The following is a 14,879-nucleotide window of genomic DNA, read 5'->3' on the forward strand; positions in this document are numbered from 1 at the left end:
AACCGGGAGATCAGGTAGGTTAAGGTGGATTGAGCGGAGGTGTTCAGTGAAACAATCGCCAAGCCTGTGCTTGGTCTTGCTGATATACAGGAGTTGACGCCTGCAACAGCGGATACTGTAGATTAGGTTGGAGGAGGTGCAAGTGAACCTCTGCTTCACCTGAAAAGACTGTTGGGGTCCTTGGATGGAGTTGAGGGGGGAAATAAAAGGACGTCTCCTGCGGTTGCTGGGCAAAGTACCTGGGGAGGGGGTGGTTTGGGTGGGAAGGGATGAGCTCAGCCTTTTCCAAAATCTCAAACAGCAAGACCTTACAGATGTGCTAGTTTACATATCAAAGGGAAAAAGATGCTAATTATGCACTTACCAACTCTATTTAGATCTAGCTACAGATTATCAGACCTCACTTTAACGTCTTCTTGTGGAAAGTAACTTCTTGTGAAATGCAACGCACCGATTTTTAATCTCATACTGAATTAACACCTTCCACATTACTAGTATGTTGAAAGGTTAATGGTACGCTGAAGTAATCACTAACACTGTAAATGACTGCTCCAAATTCAGTGACATTTTCAACCTACTGGTGAAAATTTTCTTTCTCTGATCCCCTCTAAATCTGCTATTCCCAATTTTAAACCTATACTGTCTGGTTATGAAAATTTGCATTCAAGGGAATTTGTTTCACTAACTACTATGTCTGTGTAACTCATGATTTTGTATTCCTCAAGAAGATCCCACCTCAGCCATCTCCACTTCCCCAGCCCTAAGTTCTCTTATAAAACAACCCCAGCCCGAAGTTCTCTTATAAGTTCATAAGATATAGGAGCAGAATTAACTATTACGTAGTTAACTATTACGAGGATGTTGCCAGGACTAGAGGGTGTGAGCTATAGGGAGAGGTTGAGTAGGCTGGATCTCTATTCCTTGGAGTACAGGAGGATGAGGGGGATCTTATAGTGTACAAAATCATGAGAGGAATAGATTGGGTAGATGCACAGTCTCTTGCCCAGAGTTGGGGAATTGAGGACCAGACGACATAGGTTCAAGGTTAAGGGGAAAAGGTTTAATAGGAATCTGAGGGGTAACTTTTTCACACAAAGGATGGTGGGTGTATGGAACAAGCTGTCAGATGAGGTAATGGAGGCTGGGACTATCCCAATGTTTAAGAAACAGTTAGACAGGTACATGGATACGACAGGTTTGGAGGGATATGGACCAAGCGCAGGCAGGTGGGACTAGTGTAGCCGGGGCATGTTGGCCGGTGTGGGCAAGTTGGGCAGAACCACTTGCTCTTAAATTCCGTATCCCAGCAAATTAAGGCAAGTATTCCATATGCCTTCTTCTTTACCTTATCTAGTTGTGCTGCTGTCTTCAAAGGTCCTTGGTCATATACATCAAGGTCCCTTTGTTCCTCAATTCTACATTCTTAACATTCATTATACCCTAGCCTTGTTAGTACTCCCAAAAAGGATCACTTCACATTTTCCAAGATTAAATTCCATCAGCCATTGCTGTCAGTAAAATGAACATTTAAAACGCTCCAATGACCTGTCAACCATTTTGTTTTGATAGGAATCTAAACTCCAATCACCGTGACTGACTTCAGTTACTCTGAATAGTTTGAGTATGCCTATATATTGCCAAAGCCAAAACTTAAAAATATATGGATTAAAAAAAAATTGAATCTGTCAAGTGGAAATCATTTTTTCTTATTGACCGTTTCAATCCTTTTACAAAATTAAAAATCCTTGTCAGTTCTTGTCATCGTCTAATTATCAGTGTTTACTTTTAATTTAAATGTTTTGGGTGATATGGAGAACGTGCTTTATTCTGTTCATTTTCATTACTGACCAGTTTTGTTTATTAGTTACTTCGTTTTATTCTGCATTACTTTGGATTAGTACATATTACATATGTACTAATCCAAAGTAATGCAGAATAAAACGAAGTAACTAATAAACAAAACTGGTCAGTAATGAAAATGAACAGAATAAAGCACGTTCTCCATATCACCCAAAACATTTAAATTAAAAGTAAACACTGATAATTAGACGATGACAAGAACTGACAAGGATTTTTAATTTTGTAAAAGGATTGAAACGGTCAATAAGAAAAAATGATTTCCATTTGACAGATTCAATTTTTTTTTAATCCATATATTTTTAAATATCAGAAAAACAGAGAGATCAAGAGATCTATATACAAGAGGCCATTAAGACAGTGCCCTCAGTTACTGAATGTCTGTTTTCATCAGTATTTTTAGTTTGGGGTTCATGTCATAGGAGCAGAATTAGGCCATTCGACCCATCTAGTCTACTCTGCCATTCAATCATGGCTGTTCCATCTTTCCCATTTGAACCCCATTTTTCTGCCTTCTCCCCATAACCTTTGACACCATTGGTAATCAAGAATTTGTCAATCCTCACTTTAAAAATACCCAATGATTTGGCCTCCACAGCCCTCTTTATTTCAATAAAGGTCAGAGGAAAAAGATGAAAGAAATTAGAGAAATGTGGAATTTAATTTATAGCAGAAGTTAGTGATGCTGCAGAAGTGAGTGTTCTTGATCATTGATAGGATGTGGACTTTGAAGCTCAAACAAAGCATCAAGATTTTATACGACATAGTTAATTTGATATATTTACTAAAAGAAAAGGAATACAATTGGTGCTTGTCAAAACTTTAGCTGAACTAAATTCACCACAAGCTAGTGTTGTTCCAAAATGCTTTTTAGATGGACCACTATTTTAAGTTATCACTTTAGAGATACTACGCGGAGAGAGGCCATTCGGTCAATCAATTCCCCGCCGACCAACGATCACCCCGTACACTAACACGCTCCTACACGAGGGACAATTTACAATTTTACCAAAGCCAATAAACCTGTATGTCTATGGAGTATGGGAAGAAACAGGAGCACCCAGAGAAAACCCACACAGTCACAGGGAGAACGTACAAAATCTATACAAACAGCCTCCGTAGTCAGAATTGAACTCGGGTTTCTGGCGCTGTAAGGCAGCAACTCTACCACTGTGCCGCCCAAATGACAGTGTGTGTCATTTACAAAGATCAACAAGGCAGATATTTACAGATATAGCTCAATCAGAAAACCGGTATCCTGAAAGGCACAACGGGGATGCCAGGTAGCAACTGTTCCAAACTGAGATCAAGTAATGGGAAATGTACAAGTGAGCGAAAATTCAGATAAAGCCCAGATATAGAATTTCGTGGCATGATTCTACAAGCAGAACTGCTTGCATTTCACATCCTTATAGGATGGCAACTCATTCTGCAACATGGAATTAAAACCAAACAACCTCTTCCACTGCGGGACAGGCAGCATCTCCGGAGAGAAGGAAATGGGCGACGTTTCGGGTTGAGACCCTTCTTCAGACTGAGGAAAGGTCTCGACCCAAAACGTCCCCCATTCCTTCTCTTTGGAGATGCTGCTTGTCCCGCTGAGTTACTCCAGCACTTTGTGTCTATCTTCGATGTAAACCAGCATCTGCAGTTCCTTCTTACACACAACCTCTCTACAATTGGCCACCACTTTTAAAGAATAATCCAACCAAAATCGTTTTGTGCACCCAACTATGACATTGCATCCTAGATCTGTGCACAGCATCTTGATTAATTATCTGCCCAGTTGGAGATTATGCTGGTGAAAAGAACCTGCCGAGGTGATTAGAAGCCAGTACCTTCAAAACTACTTCTATAATCTATCTGAGGCCACTTAAATGCAAATTGGGGTGCCAATACCCCATCCTCCAGAAATCTGCAGGCAGACAGTCAAAATGTAGAAACAAGGAACTGCTGATGCTCATTTACATAAAATACACAAAATGCTGAAGTAACTCAGCGGGTCAGGCAGCATCTATGGAGAAAATAGATAGATGACGTTTTGGGTTGTGACCCTCCTTGAGACTGATTCAGGGTGTGTGTGGGGGGGGGGGGGAGAGAGAAGGAAAGCTGGAAGAGAAAAGAGGCAAGGCAAAGCATGGCAGATAATCTCTTTGTCACCTCTTTACCTTCGAAGGATTACTTCCGCATTCCCAGAATCAAGGCCCTCAGGTTAAATCAACCCTTGGGACACAATGCAATGGAAAAGCCAGAAGTAGCATTTTGTAAAGGCATAACAATATTGCAGAAGGGAAAGAAGGAATGAGAAGAAAATTTGGAAGAATGAATGACACAAGAAAGAAAATGGAAGAGAGAGAGAGAAGGAACATGGAAATTTAGTTGCGGTTTTGAAGAAGCTGTGCCCTGGAAAGAGCTGAGGGAGTGGGCCAATTGCTCTATTGTAACTCCATATATCATGTAATGAAAGGGGGGGAAAAAACTTAGTCAATATATTTTTTGATTTTTAAGTCCATCAGAATATAAAACTCATAAAGTTATCATTAAATGTATTCCAGTGTATCGCATCTTTGCAGAAACTAATGTCCTGGAGAAAAAAAACATTTACAAAACTATAATAATTGCTGACTTACCCGAACCAAAATAGCACCAAGATCCGCAAGATCAGTTTTCAATCCACTATTAATCAATTTTTAAATTAATTTATATGTATGATTTGTAATTGTAATGAAACATATAGAAAAACAATTTGATGCCATAAACTTTAGGCAAAGTGTAATAGGTAATCTAAAGTATAGTTACAACTCTGCACATGTTGTATTTCCCGGTAAGCACCATAAATCACTGTCAAAGCCCGAACATACATTTCATATTGATAAAAGGAAAGGCACACTATTGTATTGTGCATTTTTATTCCTTTCAGTTTTCAGGAGATTTGGAGTGTACTCTGATAGAGAGTTTTAAACATATGATGGTGAGACCAGATGTAAGGCATGGCAATTAAATGAATTTCAGAGTAGCAGCAAAGGTTTAAGGTCTGAAGAAGAGTCCCGACCTAAAACATCACCCCTGTCCATGTACTCCAGAGATGCTGCCTTACCTGCAGAGGTACTCCAGCACTTTGTATGTTTTTTAGGTTTATTAATAGGGCGGTAAAAAAGCCAGGTCAGATTTAAACTGACTTGGATAGATTAGGCGAGTGGGCAAATGCATGGCAGATGCAATATAATGTGGATAAATGTGAGGTTATCCACTTTGGCGGCAAGAACAGGAAAGCAGAGTATTACCTGAATGGTGACCGATTGGGAGAAGGGGAGATGCAACGTGACCTGGGTGTCATGGTGCACCAGTCATTGAAAGCAAGCATGCAGGTGCAGCAGGCAGTGAAGAAAGCGAATGGTATGTTGGCATTCATAGCAAGAGGATTTGAGTTTAAGAGCAGGGAGGTTCTGCTGCAGTTGTACAGGGCCTTGGTGAGACCGCACCTGGAGTATTGTGTGCAGTTTTGGTCTCCTAACCTGAGGAAAGACGTTCTTGCCTTAGAGGGAGTACAGAGAAGGTTCACCAGATTAATCCCTGGGATGGCGGGACTTGCATATGAGGAAAGACTGGATAGACTGGGCTTGTACTCGCTGGAATTTAGAAGACTGAGGGGGGATCTTATAGAAACATATAAAATTCTTAAGGGGTTGGAGAGGCTAGATGCGGGAAGATTGTTCCCAATGTTGGGGGAGTCCAGAACCAGGGGTCACAGCTTAAGGATAAGGGGGAAGTCTTTTAGGACCGAGATGAGAAAACATTTCTTCACACAGAGAGTGGTGAGTCTGTGGAATTCTCTGCCACAGAAGGTAGTTGAGGCCAGTTCATTGGCTATATTTAAGAGGGAGTTAGATGTGGCCCTTTTTGCTAAAGGGATCAGGGGGTATGGAGAGAAGGCAGGTACAGGCTACTGAGCTGGATGATCAGCCATGATCATATTGAATGGCGGTGCAGGCTTGAAGGGCCGAATGGCCCACTCCTGCACCTATTTTCTATGTTTCTATGTTTCTATGAAGGCATTTCATAGTGTAAAGAGTGTACTTTTGGTTTTAAAAATCTATGCATGGAAAGAAAATTAGTGTTTTTAATTAATACACGAATACTAGATAATAGTTTAAGACTACACATTGTCCAGTTGCTAGCTTTCAATGAACTCTTTGGTTTTGCATAATAGAGTATACATTGAGTGCAAAATAATAATACAACCCATCCTTAGGGTACAAATGTGCAAGTGATCTCAGAGTCTTGCAACATAGATTCTCAGCAGTATAAGATAAACAGGCCGTTCCCGGGTTATGAACGCCAATACATATGAACAAGCCACAAAAATCAGGGACTAAGTTGAACTGAGCACAGAGGGGAGCAATGAGCAAGCAAGCTCACTCTTCCCGTGAGCACTCACTCTCCCATCACAGTTACTTTTGTGATCCTCTCGCACAAACGTTTTGTTCCAATTCCACCTCTACGAAAACATTTGTATTATGAACTGTTCCCGGGAATAGAACCCCTGTGTAACTTAGTGACAGTGCTCCAGATCTTAGAAAACTCAAGGTCTTTTTACTGGAAAGCATGTGTACCTTTAATCACAGAAAGGCACAAAATGATGGAGTAACTCAGCAGCTCTGGCAACATCTCTGGAGGACATGGATAGGTGACATTTCGGGTTGACATGAAGCGCCACCTATCCATGTTCTCCAGGGGTGCTGATTGACCTGCTGAGTTACTCCAGCACTTTGTGTCTTTCTTTGGTATTCGTAGTTCCTTGTTAGTACCTTTAATCAAAAACTGTTGTAAGCAATCACAAAAGCTTGATAGAGACTCTAATTCTATGGAACACAATTAAGAGACATTAACTGAAAGACAGTTCGACTTTGGCAAGTGGAAGTGATATTCATGAAAAATAGGTTGAAGAGAATTCAGAATTTTTTACTCGTATTGGTTTACGCCCAGCATGAAAAACGTTGCATGCTATCTAATTAAGCCATACAGTGCCCTCCATAATGTTTGGGACAAAGACCCATCATCTATTTATTTGCCTCTGTACTCCACAATTCGAGATTTGTAATAGAAAAAAAATCACACGTGGTTAAAGTGCACATTATCAGATTCTAATAAAGGCCATTTTTATACAATTTGGTTACACCATGTAGAAATTACAGCAGTGTTCAAAACATAGTCCCCTCAGGGCACTTCAGGGCACCATAATGTTTGGGCACAGCAATGTCATGTAAATGAAAGTAGTCATGTTCAGTATTTTGTTGCATATCCTTTACATGCAATGACTGCTTGAAGTCTATGATTCATGAACATCACCAGCTGCTGAGTGTCTTCTCTGGTGATGGTCTGCCACGCCTATATTGCAGTCATCTTTAGCTTATGCTTGTTTCGGGGGCTAGTCCCCTTCAGTATTCTATTCAGCATATAAAAGGCATGCTCAATTGGGTTCAGATCGGGTGATTGACTTGGCCACTCAAGAATTGACCATTTTTGAGCTTTGAAAAATTCCTTTGTTGCTTTAGCAGTATGTTTGGGATCATCGTCTTGCTGCCGAATGAACCGCCGGCCAATGAGGCATTTGTTTGAACTTGAGCAGATAGGATGTGTCTATACACTTCACAATTCATTATGCTACTATCATCAGCAGTAGTATCATCAATGAAGATAAGTGAGCCAGTACCTTCAGCAGCCATACATGCCCAGGCCATAACACCTCCACCACCGTGTTTCACAGATGAGATGGTATGCTTTGGATCTTGGGCAGTTCCATCTCTCCTCCATACTTGGCTCTTGCCATCACTCTGATTTGTTAATCTTCGTCTCATCTGTCCACAAGATCTTTCTCCAGAACTGTGGTTGCTCTTTTAAGTACTTCTTGGCAAACTGTAACCTGGCCATCCTATTTTTGCGGCTGACCAGTGGTTTGCATCTTGCAGTGTAGCCTCTGTATTTCTGTTCATGAAGTCTTCTGCGGACAGTGGTCATTGACAAATCCACACCTGACTCCTGAAGAGTGTTTCTGATCTGTCGGACAGGTGTTTGGTGGGGATTTTTCTTTATTATAGAGAGAATTCTTCTGTCACTAGCTGTGGAGGTCTTCCTTGGCCTGCCAGTCCCTTTGCGATTAGTAAACTCACCAGTGCTCTCTTTCTTCTTAATGATGTTCCAAACAGTTGATTTTGGTAAGCCTAATGTTTGGCTGATGTCTCTAACAGTTTTATTCTTGTTTGAGAAACAGCAATAATGGCTTCTTTGACTTTCATTGGCACAACTTTGGTCCTCGTGTTGATAAACAGCAATTACACCTGAGCAATTACAAAACCGGTGAGGCCATGTGTTCCAAACATTATGGAGCCCTGAAATGGGGGAACTATGTACGAACACAGCTGTAATTTCTACATGGTGAAACCAAAATGTATAAAAATGGCCTTTATTAAAATCTGACATTGTGCACTTTAACACATGTTTTTTTCCATTACAAATCTCAAATTGTGGAGAACAGAGGCAAATAAATAAATGATGGGTCTTTGTCCCAAATCATTATGGAGGGCACTGTACCACCATGAGTACAATCAAGTTATCCGCAAGTACAACAGGTAGTGCAGAGAGAAAAATAGCGTTACAGCATTATAGCTACAGAGAATGTGCTGATTGAAAAACGTGCAAGTGCCGTAATGTGGTGGGTAGGAAGATTGGGACTACACCCTTGGCCTATGAGAGGACCATTAAAAAGTCTGCGAAGAAGCTGTTCCTGAATCTGATCATACATGTTTTCAAGCTTTTGAATCTTCTGCCTGACACTGGAGGGGAGAAGGGGGAATGACAGGGGTGTAAATGTCCTTGCCTCTGTCAGCTACTTTTCGAAGGCAACATGCGGTGTAGATAGAATCGATCGGGTGGGGCAAAATTGAAAAAAATGCTTTCTTCCATTTGTGGGAAGAATACAAGATTCGGGCTTTTGACTTAGAAATATAGACATTGGAACCTGTAAAATTAGTTAATAGAGAAGGAGCAGCACTACACAGAGAAATGTAAAAATGATTGCACATTCGTTAAAGGCTTAAGCTATTATGCTTCTTTGCAATTAAAGTTTCTTCCAACATATTTCCATCAGGAATTGCCCCTTCATCATCAAATGCTTTTTATTGATTAACTTTCTGGATATGTCTCTTTTACCCTTTTAATTCTCTCACATTTCCCCTCAAATCCACCATCCACACCACCATCATTGCAAGCAAACATTTAACAACTGAAGAAGGGTCTCGACCCGAAATGTCACCCATTCCTTCTCTCCAGAGATGCTGCCTGTCTCACTGAGTTTCTCCAGCATTTTGTGTCTACCTTCGATTTAAACCAGCATCTGCAATTCTTTCCCAAACATTTAAAAACTGTTCAATTTTGCCAACTGTACTATTTAATCATGTGTGCAATATACATGGGATAGATTCCAGAGTGCCTGGAATCGCAGCACCAAAGTCCCAGTACATTGGACAACCAGCATTACTTGAAGGCAATTTTTGAACATTGAGTGATGAGAGGAACTGTAATATTCTATAATGTCTTCTGTAGTACTGAAAGTACCTTTCAGCCTTGCATTCTTTTAATGCTGTTGCCTTCTTTAAGACATTCAATCTCTTTTAATTTTGTAGTTTTGATGGAGTTCTAAATTTGCAAAATAGCAAAATATATAATGCCTTACAGAGATATTAGTGGTGGCACAGTAGTAGAGTTGCTGCCCTACAACGCTGGAGAGCCAGGTTCGATCCTGACTAAGGGGGATGTCTCTGTGGAGTTTGTTCGTTCTTCCTGTGACTGCATGTTTTTTTTTGCAAAAACTCTGGTTTCCTCCCACATCTCAGACGTGGAGGTTTGCAGGTGAATTGGCTTCAGTACATTGCCCCTAGTGTGTAGGATGCAAAAGTGGTACAGCATTGAACTAGTGCATGGGTGATCGTAGTCAGCATGGACTCGGTGGCCCAATGGACCGGTTTCCACACTGTATCTCAAAACCAAACTAAAGATCTGAAATAGCACTGGAATATGGCAACACCATAAAAGAGAATCTCCAAATTGTTCAAACACAGCTGGTATGTTGTCTCGTATGTAGAAATTATAACTTATCACATTATATTTCACTATCAGATGATGACGTGGCATTCACAGATCATGAAATATAGTTTGATAAAAGTAGCAGCACTTTCTTTTTGGGGATGCAAAGGGAAAAAGATGGTTATCATAATCTTTTCTTGGTTATGGTGAAACCAAAATTCTACTTAATTGCTCATGGCTTTGACATGAATTATGAGAAAAATAGAAATATTTATCTGTGAAACTCCGAACTGCATAGAATGAATCAGTATATTTGGCTACAGAGGTAAAACAGAAATTAGGGCAAATGTAAATGAAAGCTCTAACCCTGAAATTGCAGAAAACCAATAAGTACTAGTAAAATTCAAACCATTGATGCAAATGTCACTGTTATGAAAATACAAGGCCACGCAGCATACATGATTTAACATACTAGAGAATTGAAGTTTAATTGGTAGAGTTGCTACCTTACAGCGCCAGAGACCGGGTTCGATTCTGACAATGGGTGCTATCTGTACAGAGTTTGTACGTTCTCCCTGTGACCACTGGTTTCCTCCCACATCCCAAAGATACACAGGTTTGTAGGTTAATTGGCTTCTGTAAATTGTAAATTGTTCCTTGTATTTAGGATACTGCTTGTGTACGTGGTGGCTGCTGGTCAGCTCGGACGATGGACTGAAGGGCCTATTTCCATGTTGTGTCTCTATTGTCTAATGTCTTGCTTTTCATACTTTCGCTGCTGAGAGGCCAACTTCCACTTCCTGCTCCCATTCCTTACCTTTGATCCCAGAGCCAGCACAAGAGTTCCCCTTCCCATCACCAACCACCCTACCAACTTCAATGTTTAATACATGCCAATTCCAGGACCTCCAGCAAAAAAAAGATCAAAAGAAAAATCCTGCTGCTCACATGCTGTGGGAAAGTTTCTCTATCCTTTGCTGAAAATGAAAATTCCCCACAAATACTGTTTATTAACAGTTATAGAATTTACTTTAAATGTGACAGTACACTCAAAAAGCCCATTAAATTCGAGATCAAAGTAGGCAAATTGTCTAATTTTAACAAATAAACTCTTTGCTCACAATACAAGAATATTTTCTGAAGTTGGCAGATAAAGATTAAGATACAAATGCTCTATTTTAAAGCACTAAAATTATTCCCCAATGAATTGGAACAAATTAATTAAAACATTGCAGGGAAAATGGAGTTCCTAAACATAAAACAATCACCATTCAATAATGCATTATGCTTAGCCACTTCCGCTGGCAGCTCGTTCCTTACACCCACCACCATTAGTGTGAAAATCTTCTAACGTAAATGAACACTGAGATGAGAGAACATTAGATGGTTGCTCCTCAAGACTGCTACTCCGTGCACTTAAATAAGGACTAATTAGGATCTCAATTCATTTATCCAATATGATTCTACATCTTTTGATTCCTAATAAAAATATATTAAACTCAGTTTAAAAAGTTTTGAAATTTTCAAACTCCCTCAACAGCTTTAATAGGGTAAAGATATTCCTCCTAATTTGTGCAAGGAAGCATTTCTATTATGAAAGGAGGTTTTACCTGGCCTCATTCTGGTACAGTCTTACTCACCTGTTTGTCCACACACACACAACACTCCACTCCAACCATGCTACCAAATCCTTTAATGAACACTTTAAATAGATTCCCTATAACTTCATTTATGGAAGAAATAAAAGTCTGGTCATGCAACCTGATGCAGGGGTTAATTAAAGATGGATAGACGACATTTAAGATTGGGACCCTTCTTCAGACTGCTAAGATCCTCCAGCACCTTGATTCTTTGCTCAGGATTTCAGCATCCACTATCTCTTGTGTCGTCAAAGACAGATTCCAGCTTCCAATAAATTTCATTACAAAATTCAATTGCATGACTTATGCAGTATTTATGATAGCATTTACACGAACAGTACAGTAATAATTAAGTGTTCAACAGCACTTACGCAAGCTAAATGTCTGAATGAATATCAACTTTATTTTTATTTCCCGTAATTCCTGTTTAAACTCTTATCATAGATTCCTAACAATCTATTCTCCAGTCTCAGACCATTTATGCACCAGCAAGTTTTTACATCAATGGTTCCACATCTTTTATTCAGATTTTTAATGTTTCAATATTTCACTGCAGATTCAGTTATTAAGAAATGGATTCCAATGATTTTTTTAACTGAGATACTCAGTATTTCTCACACAATGAAATACACTGAGAGCTAAGAGATAGGTCATGGCCTTGTTTGAAGTATATTCTGGCAAATAGCACCTTGACAGATTTCCGATAGTTCACAGCATCAAACGCCAGCGGACAAATTCAGTGAGACAAGAAAGGTCTGATCTTTGGGGTAAAGTTGCTGGGGAGGAAGGTTCAAGAGAGATAATTTATGTTTTTATTAAACCTCCTAAAAATACAAAATATGACAGCTTATTAAAGCTGAATGATTAATTTCTTATTCAATTTTAAATGGAATTTGTTTTTGTACCATGGAGCAACAATCAGAATAGCCATAGATTCTTACAATTCTGACCTTTTGTTCTTCACTTACTTCTTTTACATCGTCATCAGGGACCATGCCTTCAGCTGTGAGCCAGCAAGTTCTGAATTCCTTCACCCTTTAAAAATGTCTTTCTAAACCTCTTCCTTGAGTTGAAGTCATTTTCTTTTTTTTTAGATTTAGAGATACAGCGCAGAAACAGGCCCTTCGGCCCACTGGGTCCGCGCCGCCCAGCGATCCCCGCACATTAACACGATCCTACTAGGGACAATTTTACATTTGCCCAGCCAATTAACCTACAAACCTGTACGTCTTTGGAGTGTGGGAGGAAACAGAAGATCTCGGAGAAAACCCACGCAGGTCACGGGGAGAACGTACAAACTCCGTACAGTACAGCACCCTTAGTCAGGATCGAACCTGAGTCTACGACGCTACATTCGCTGTAAGGCAGCAACTCTACCGCTGCGCCACCGTGCAGCCCTCATTAAAATTTCTCTTAAGTACCATGAGATGTTTTATTATGTTAAAGCAATAAATATGAATGGATGATGTGATTTTCCAAGGAAGCTACTACTTTACCACAACATGGTCTAAGCATTGTCAACTTAGGTAGAGAACCGATTATGCCAATTACAATAAATATTTTGGAATGCATAAAGAGGTACACACAATTAAAAACGCAAGTTTGTCAATTTATGTACGAATGTTGCTTTGTAGAAACAAGTCACATTAAAATATAGCATAAAAACAGAGTCATACAGTGCAGAAACAGGCCCTTCAGCCCAACTTGCCCATGCCTATCCAGATGCCCCATCTGCACTAATCCCACCTGCCCACATTTGGCCCATGTCCCTCTAAATCAGGGGTGTCAAACTACTGGCCCGCAGGGTCCAATCCGGCCCGCGGGAGTCACCTCCCCACTCCCCAGCTCCCGGGGGTGAGTGGAAGCTACACCCATATCCGGCCCTGCGGTGGTGCGGGCGGGAAGGGGCCGGCGCTGGGGAAGGTGGGGAATCTCAGCGTTGTTGTGGACACCGGGAAGTGCCGCCACAGAGACCGCCGCCATGTACCTGAGACCCAGGTGAGAGCGTGGATAGAGGCTGGTGGGAAGTCGCCGCACTGTGAATGGGGCCACAGCCAGCGATCCAAAATCTGAGCTGCTCTCCAGGGTGGGGGCTCTGGGTTTGGGTTAAGGTTAGGTGGGATGTGAAGATGTGCTGGTAGTTATGCGGGATTAGGGAAGAGAAGGGAGAAGGTGGTGATAAAGGAAGGGGAGGGGGAGCAGATGAGGGAAGGGAGGGTTTTTAGGAATGAGGAAGGGAAGAGTGTCGAGGGAGGGGAGTGGGGGAGTAGGTGGTAAATAAAGGAAGTAGGGAGGTAGAGGGTGAGGAAGGGAACAGATGAGAGAAGGAATGGTGTTTAGGAATGAGGGAAGGGAGGGGATTTAGGGATAAGGAAAGAGAGAGGATGAAGTAGGGGAGGGGTGTGGGGGAGTAGTTGGAAGGAAGGAAGTGGGGATGAGAGAAGGGATAGGCTGAGGAAAGGAAGAGGGCAGGTGAGGGAGAAGGTGAGGGTAGAGAAGGACATGAGAGGTGAGGGGAGAGGATGTGAGGGGAAGAAAGAAAGACATAAGGAGAAGGATGAGGAGCGGAACCTTCAGGTTAGATGATGGACAGACAATCTTTCACCATGCCAGGGAGCTGCTGTTTGGCTGTTCACCACCCAGCCAGCCCATTGTGGGCAAAACATAAACAGAATTAGGCCATTTAGCCCATGAAGTCTACTTTGCCATTCAACCATGGCTGATCCATTTTCTCTCACAACCACATTCTATTGTTTTCTTTCTCCCTGTAACCTAATCAAGACCTATCAATCTCTGCCTCAAAAATACTCAATGTCTTGGCCTCCACCGCTGTCTGTAGCAATGAATTCCACAGATTCGCCACCCATACTTCCTCGCCTCCATTTTGAATGTATGACCTTTTATTCTGACGCTGTGACCTCTGGTCCTAGACTCTCCTGTTAGTAGAAATATTATTTCCACATCCACTCTATCTAGGGCCTAGATACCAATCATAAAGGTAATGCTTGCTAGGCAAACTTCTTCATAAGAAACAAAATTCGTAAAGTGAAACATTTTGTAGTTATAGCAGAGACTGAGACACATGAGAGCAGGTTGAAAAAACGAAGGCAACGAAAGCTGTGGGAGCACGCGTGCGCGCGTGTGCGTTCGCAACTGATCCAGCCCGCATGAAGTCACATTTTGCTCATTCCGGCCCGTGACCTAAAATGAGTTTGACACCCCTGCTCTAAATCTTTCCTATCCATGTACCTATCCAAATGCCTTTCAAATGTGGTTCTTGGACCTGCCTCAAGTAATTAG

General features: G+C 41.1%; 1 protein-coding gene across 1 annotated transcript in view; it reads right to left on the bottom strand.

Moving 5' to 3' along the window:
- Positions 1-14,879, bottom strand: part of ddx10 (DEAD (Asp-Glu-Ala-Asp) box polypeptide 10) — a 162,379-nt gene that overhangs the window by 43,716 nt on the left and 103,784 nt on the right. The window lies entirely within an intron of this gene.

Source organism: Rhinoraja longicauda, chromosome 7 (assembly GCF_053455715.1).
Source record: "Rhinoraja longicauda isolate Sanriku21f chromosome 7, sRhiLon1.1, whole genome shotgun sequence".
Classification (NCBI taxonomy): domain Eukaryota; kingdom Metazoa; phylum Chordata; class Chondrichthyes; order Rajiformes; family Arhynchobatidae; genus Rhinoraja; species Rhinoraja longicauda.